The sequence below is a fragment of the Alexandromys fortis genome, unplaced genomic scaffold, assembly GCF_014885135.2.
Source record: "Alexandromys fortis isolate MF-2015 unplaced genomic scaffold, M_Fortis_MF-2015_v1.1 scaffold_110, whole genome shotgun sequence".
NCBI lineage: Eukaryota > Metazoa > Chordata > Mammalia > Rodentia > Cricetidae > Alexandromys > Alexandromys fortis.
Genome location: NW_026068014.1, coordinates 3131548 through 3139394, shown reverse-complemented (window position 1 = coordinate 3139394; position 7847 = coordinate 3131548).

Genomic DNA, 7847 nt, shown 5'->3' with positions numbered 1-7847 from the left:
TATCCTACTTCTTGCAGTCACAAGGTACAAATGTCTTCAACACTCTGAAATTGCATGACTTGAAATGTTAATTTCTGTGAGCTGGTATATTTTTTTCTTAAGCCACCAAATTAATTTTCTCAAACGCTTAAGTGTGGTTGATAATCTTAATAATATAAAAATTCTCCTCATTATTTTTCTAAGTTTAATTTTGCCCAATTTCCAGCCCATTTAGATAAAGAAAATTAAAGATTTCATTCATTTCTTTTGTCAGCCTCTACCCTAGTATGTAAATGAGGTCTGTGTGAGTTAGGTAGGCAATAATGCACATAGACAGAACATGGTGCATTTGTGGCTAAACACATGGAAGTGAATACATAACTATGGCCGCTGTAAAATGTATCAGAACTTGTTCCCAGAAAATCTCAAAAGAACATTTTCCTTTTAATTTTCTCCAAGTTAACGAGTTGCTTACCTCTAGAATGTTGCTTACCATGACTAGCTGTGGCCTTAGGGACTGGTTACCTTATTACCTTTCTGAACTGTACTTCAAAAGAATTAATTAATTGATGTTTTTAGCGGCCTCATCTTGACAAAAACATATGATACTCAAATGTTAAACATGGAGCCTCGGATGGAACTGTCAGGAATAAGCAGAACGTGGTTATTAATATGGCTTTTGATAAATATCCATTCAGCCTCACACTGTGCCTCGTCTGTTTTCATCTTGGAAAGTAGTTAATCTGATTGATGAAGATCCTGGTTCAGATTGTCTCCCATGCTGGGTTTAATAGCAACACACACACACACACACACACACACACACACACACACACACACACACACAAAGCAAGAAAAGAAAGAAAACAAAATTTCTTATTTTCAAGTGGAGATGTTTGTGCCTTCTCATTTGATGGGATTTCATTTGATGGGATTTCTTTTTTGGGGGGTGGGATACTGCCTTAAGAATTGTCCTGACCATTTGTAAAATGGCAGGATTCCTTATGTCACACAGTGCTCAAGAAGCATGGTCTCAAGAGTTTCATTTTGAGAAGTGTTCTTTGATAGACATTCTATTATTTAGAAATCCTAACCCTCAAGGCATAGAAGAGCGAGGCTATCAGGACAAAACAGGCATCTAGCAACTGATGGTCTACAAGTCTTGACTCATTATTACCCATCATCACCTAAGTGATTGAACACTTTTTCATCTTAATTTAAATAATCCCTCCTGTGGATGAAGCAGTGGCTGCCGTGTTACACAATGACTAGGCTTCATGTCATGCAGGCTGAACTTTGTAAAGCCATTTCTTTTTCCTCTACCCACCTCAGTTGCTAAGAGTTAGCATGACATGCATTGGAAAATAAATAAAGTGTAATGCAATAGTTCAAAAATTACTGTGTCTCAAGAGAGAGGTGGTGGAGAGTTGTCTCAGCATATAGAAGCACATACTGCTCTTACAGAGGACCTGAACTTGTTACCAGCTCCCATATTAGATGGTTTATGACCATCTGTAACTCTATCTCCAAGGGATTCAATTGCCTCTTCTCAGGCACCTGTACACTTCACACACACACACACACACACACACACACACACACACACACAGAGACAGAGACAAAGTATAAGAGAAAGATGATTTTGTCATTTTAGCCAAATAATATTTCAGCCAAATGAGATAGAATTCCAAATTTGTTTCTTCTTTTCCCATATTGATAAAACAATTTAGAGAAAGTGAAATAAGGTCCAAGAAATAATGATATGCAAATTTAGATGGCGCCTAAATTGCCGGAATCGGAATATAAGTCTCTTTCATCAGTAGCAGCCAAGCCATTGTTCTGTAGGTATGGGATTTCCTGTAGTAAGCCTGATTCCTCGAGCCCATGCCACACTTATTTGTCTGTCTCCACTGGAAAAATAACATGTCACTTCAAATAGAATGTCTACAATTCTGAGGAAAAATGCAATCATCACTACACACTAAGATAGCCATGTGCTTTTACACGTCACAAGTAATTACTTAGTATTAAAGGAGCTGTACGTAATATTTTCTTATATAATATAGCCTTATTATGGTTTCCCTTCTCTCTAATCCTCCCAGTTTCTCCTCTCATTCAGATCCAATTCCTTTCTGTTTCTCATTATAAAACAAACAGCCATATAAGGGATAATAATAATAAAATATAATAAAATAAACTATAATAATATAAAACAGAAGCTAACATCAGAATAGAAAAATTAATAAAAAAGAGGAAAGAAGCCCAAGAAAGACACAGGAATCAGAGGCCAACACATTTTCACACTCTGGAATCCCATAAAAACAGTAAACTAGGAGCCATAATACAATTTCAAAGGTCCTAGCTCAGATCCGTGCAGGCCCTGTACATGCTGCCTCAGTCTCCCTGAAATTGTATGAGCTTTGCTCATGTTGACTTGGAGGGCCTTGTTTTCTTGGTGTCCACAATGCCCACTGACTCTTACACTTATTCTGCCTTCTTTTTCCCAGGGATCTATGATTTCAGAGGGGAGGAAGAAAGGGATTTGATATAGATATCCCATTTAGGTCTGAGGGTTTTGAGGGCTTTCACTTGTCATAATGTCTGGCTTGGGTCTCTGTACTTGCTCCATCTACTCACAACTGTCTGTAACTCCAGTTCCAGGTTATCAGAAAGCCTACCTTGACTTCTACAAGTACAAGGTACACACATGCTGTCCAGATATACGTACAGGCAAAGAAAATATGCTTAAAATAAATAAACCAAAACAAGTTTTAAGAAGGAAGAAAAAATCTGCCTTTGCAGGAAATGGCTGGAACTGGAAATTATTATTTGAAGAAAATAAACCAAAAGTAGAGTGTCAAATATCAAAAGCTTTTCCTCAAATGAAGAACCTAGACCTCTTGAAAATGAGGTGGCCATACATGAGAAGATGAATAGGGAAAACATAGATGGACAAAATAAGGTAGTGGAGGTGACCAAGTACATAGGATGTTATATGCGTGTATGAAAATGTTATAATAGAAGCAAAACAGTATATTGCACCTACCTAAGTAAAGGCAGTTAACGAAGCCAAGTTGGAGTGCTGGAAATATTAGAGATTTTGGATTCATAAAATCACATATTATTTTGTACATCTCAAATGATCTAACTTTTCAATAGGTTTTGAGTATGGGGCACAGAGAAATATTAAGAAATATTAAAATCTCATTATTCAATAAAATTAGTATCTAGAAAACCTATAAATATGTTTTCATCAGTAATATAACACACAAACACTAAAACTGTCAAAATAATGCTCCTTTGGAAGTGATGTTTCATTTTAGTACTTAAATGATGCCTTATTTCAAGCACTAGCTATTATTCTACTAATAATATCATTTGAAATCCAAGTAAGGGAGAAAGAGTACTAGGGTTGCCTGGAAGACAGAAAGACCACTAGTGAGTATTCCAAACATTAAAAATTGAATTAAAGAACCTGGGTATTGTTTGTTGAAGTCAAAATAGTAAATATCATTGCATTATAGAGATTTTAAAGTTCACAGAAAATGGTAAACATTTAGAATTTTTTCCTTTTGCAATTAATTGTTTTACAGGTAAGCATACAAATGCTGTTATAGCATCTAACTATTGTATCTCAAAACAAAGATACACAGAAGTGCCAATGGTATCACATTTTGTGGCTTCTGTCAAGAACAATATGTTTTTCTGAAACCTGAGTCACTGCAAACAAATACTGACATAACGGAGAATTGAACAGATGTTATGAAGACCAGGAAGTGTTCCTCGCAGTAATCAGAGGGCAATGTACTCTGTGGTTTCACATATTTTTCACAACAAAACACAGCTGAAATGTGTTGAAAAAGTCAAATAGTCAGGCTTCTACGTCTCAAAGATGTGTAGCATGAATTCTAATTGTTCTTAATAAAAACCCAGAGTCAGATAGTAGGGGTGTAAGCTCAGAGATCAGAGAAGCAGTGCAGCCAGTCACTAGAGAGACCTTTTACCTCTACCCAATCCTCGGAGTAAAAGGGTGATCCTGTACTCAGCCCTCAGACTGTGTCCTCTGACTGTGTCCTCAGACTGACTGCTTCAGAGAAACATGGGATGTACTCACTCATACTTGGTTGCTAGCCATAAATAAAGGACATTGAACCTATAATTAGAGATCCTAGAGAAGCTAAATAAGAAGGAGAACCCAAAGAAAAACATATCGGCATCCTCCTAAATATTAACCTTCATCAGGCGATGAAAGGAGACAGAGACAGAGACAGAGACCCACATTGGAGCACCAGACAGAAATCTCAAGGTCCAAATCAGGAGCAGAAGGAGAGAGAGCACGAGCAAGGAACTCAGGACCGCTAGAGGTGCATCCACACACTGAGACAATGGGGATGTTCTATTGGGAACTCACCAAGGCCAGCTGGCCTGGGTCTGAAAAAGCATGGGATAAAACCGGACTCGCTGAACACAGCAGACAGTGAGGACTACTGAGACCTCAAGAACAATGGCAATGGGTTTTTTGATCCTACTGCACGACTGGCTTTGTGGGAGCCTAGGCTGTTTGGATGCTCACCTTACTAGACCTGGATGGAGGTGGGTGGTCCTTGGACTTCNGGGAGGCGGTGGCGGGGAAGAGACAGAAATCTTTAATAAATAAATAAATTAATTAAAAAAATAAAATAAAACATGTACAAAATGTACACAAAAAAACTGCATTCCCATGACAAGAAATAAATAGACCAATTGAAGAATTACAGGCTACATTCTTAGAAAAGAAAATTCTATTGCCAGAACAAGTCACCCTAGACAATAGCATTCTGTAAGCAAACCACTCTCTGGGTGGAATCCATAGTTATTCCTAAGGGAGTAGGAACCATATTGAATCCTTAGACTTTTGTTTGAGGTCAAAACTTTAATACCTGAAAACCAGGTCTAGATATTAGCCACACCTCTTGACAATAACCTTGAGAGAGCAGAATTCTCTGGTCTGTTATTTGAACTATTGACAATACGTTGAAGTAACAGAAGTTAAGATCAACTCTCTGACCTTTAGTCAAAGTAGCATGGACACATACCTATGGGCCCTGTCACTGCATGTGGACTTTCTTCAATGCCCATCATCTTTTCTGAAGTAGATCGTTGCTACCAGGAGCAGACGTGTCTCATTGTTATAAAAACATAGTCCTATGTTATTAAAGTATCTTAAATGCCATATTCTGTAGATCTCTAAAATGTTTTAAAATGATCTGTCTACCTAAAATATATCCCTTTTTGACCTTGAAAATATACCTAATATGAATGACTATAAGTTTAGTTGTAATAGGTGACTAATTAAGAACCTGCATTTCCTATTTTCTTAAATACTTGGTAATAATAACTTTCAATGACTAGAATTTACATTGCATTATTAAAAGAGCCATATGTGTACAATACCTTGAACGAGAGTAGGAATGTATGCACGGTATGTTCTAACAAAATGATTCTCAAATTTGCATCAATATACAAAATTTGTATACAATATACAAAAGTCCAATCCAAGGTAAAATATTTAAAGCTAGCAGTTGTTTTTTTAAAGATCTAATAATCTACCTTTTATTTTTATCATATCTATATCCTCCTTTTTTCTGTTCAGAGTAGATTCAATAATCTACCCTTTTATTCTATCATATTTACAGCCCTCTTTTTTTTCAAACCAAAAATCCTGAATTTAATCTCCTTTCTTTAGCTTCTTTTTATGAGCATTACCAACAACAACTTGTAACCAATCACCCTAAAGAATGACAAACATCCATAACCCAATGAAAGTCTAAAAACTACACATCCCAACTCTTGGGAATGTGAGTATGGCCCTTAAATTACTTCCTACTGTCTTGGGACAACAGCTTCTTTAGGGGATTCTGAAAAGAAAAATTAGGGTTGAGTATCAAATTCTTTGAGAGGTAATTTTATAGTTTGCTATCCAAGCTCTGCATACTTGGAAACTTCAGGGCTTGTCTCAAATCTTGGATAGAGTAGTGTGAGTCTAAGTCATCTCAGCTAGCCACCTAAAGTTTTTCTGAACAGTTTATATTCCAAAACTGATCTTTAGGTGGTATTCATCAGTTAGTGCTATTATCATAGTCCAGGTTGACTCATTGATGTGGGATCCCATCATTCTTTTTTTTTTTTTTTTTGGTGACTTCATAGATCACATTAGGTCAGATTATTTTCCATTTCTTGGTAATTTTTTTCTGAGTAGTTCTCCTTTCTTTTTTGGATGCTTATTTATCCAAAGGTCATTAAATTCCTCAAGATGTTTGCTTTTATTTTCTTGAGAAAACAAAAACAAAATCCTGCCCCAACGCTAACTTTTATCAATTTTGATATGTGTTTTTTTACTGAAATTTTTCCTTTATCTTCTAAAGCTTTTCCACCATCTAGAGCAGTATGATTTTTAATAGTAGGGATTAGGTTCTTTAATTGCTCTGAAAAAGAGTTTCCTCTCTGATGAAAGGAAATGACAGAAACTAATTTGGCCATATTAGACTATTGCTTCCTTGAAGCTCCTTAAATCAAACAGTGCCAAAGAAGCTAACCCTCTAAGAGAGATTAAAATAAATTCTCTAATATTCCACTTTAATATAACATTTTCTCAAAATAGTTCAATCATCAAAATATTTCAATTCTATCACATTTTCTCTGATAAAAAAGTTTAGTGTGTAAAAACAAGATATTGCACCTTACATTTACTGATTTTCTATAGCTGAGCATAGAAGAGTACAATAAGTTTCTTTGTCACAAGCTCTACCTATTAATCCAGTTTCATTTACCTAATACATTTTCAACAATACATATAAAGTCTACTCTCTGACTGGCATTAAACAAAATGATTGACAGTACAAGGTCTGTAAAAGATATAAGTGTTAAATTTAGATTCAAACTAAAACTTACTAAGTTCTTGGTGATCTTGGGCAAGTTGGGTCCCTCTTGCTGACTCTAATTTTCTCCTTTGTAATAACAAGATAATAAATAACAGTGCATTCCACACAGGGTTAGGCAGGTTTCATATAATTTTAGATTGTCTACATAGAAATATACATATACACATTCTGTTTGCAGACACATATACTTCAATAATATAATATCTTAAATTTGAATGTCTTTACAGCAAATCCTCAAAGAACATTGTATGCTGATAACCGTTGTGTATATAGAAAAGGAAATACTGTATTTGTTGGTTATGTAATTCTGACAATGTAATTTTGCCATCATGAGATGAGTTTTAAAGTAGAAGGAATCAGACAAAAAAAAGCAAATTTTAGTATTCTGTTCTTTCAAAGAAGACTGCAGTGATCATATAGAAAGGGCTAAGTTGCACATTCCTGTTCTGTAAAGAGAAGATCTGACCAGGTATTGTTCACGTTTTTTGTCACTGTCTTAGCATCTGTACTAATTCCAACTACAAATGTCCAATAAACCATACAAACTGAATATTTCAAGTCACAAAACTTTGCAAACATAAATACCACCTCTCCAAGCCTACACAACTATTAAGACTTGAATACATAGCAATTTCCCCTGATTTTATTTGTAGAACTCCTTATACGTTTAGTATGAGTGATAGAGTCCATGTTTGATTTTTATTTAACTTTACTTACTTATGATAAATTAATGAAGCTAATCTCTCCAGTTGATCTCGGGGCCTATAATTTGTGTCAATATAAAAAAAAAAGAAAACAAACTTAGAAAGGAACACACAGGACTGGTAATGTGGCTCAGCACATAGAGATACTTCAGAATAAGTTTGGAAACCTGAGCAAGATTTCAGACATTCACATAGGTGGAAGGAAAGAATGACTCCACAGAGTTACCTTCTGAATTCCACACAT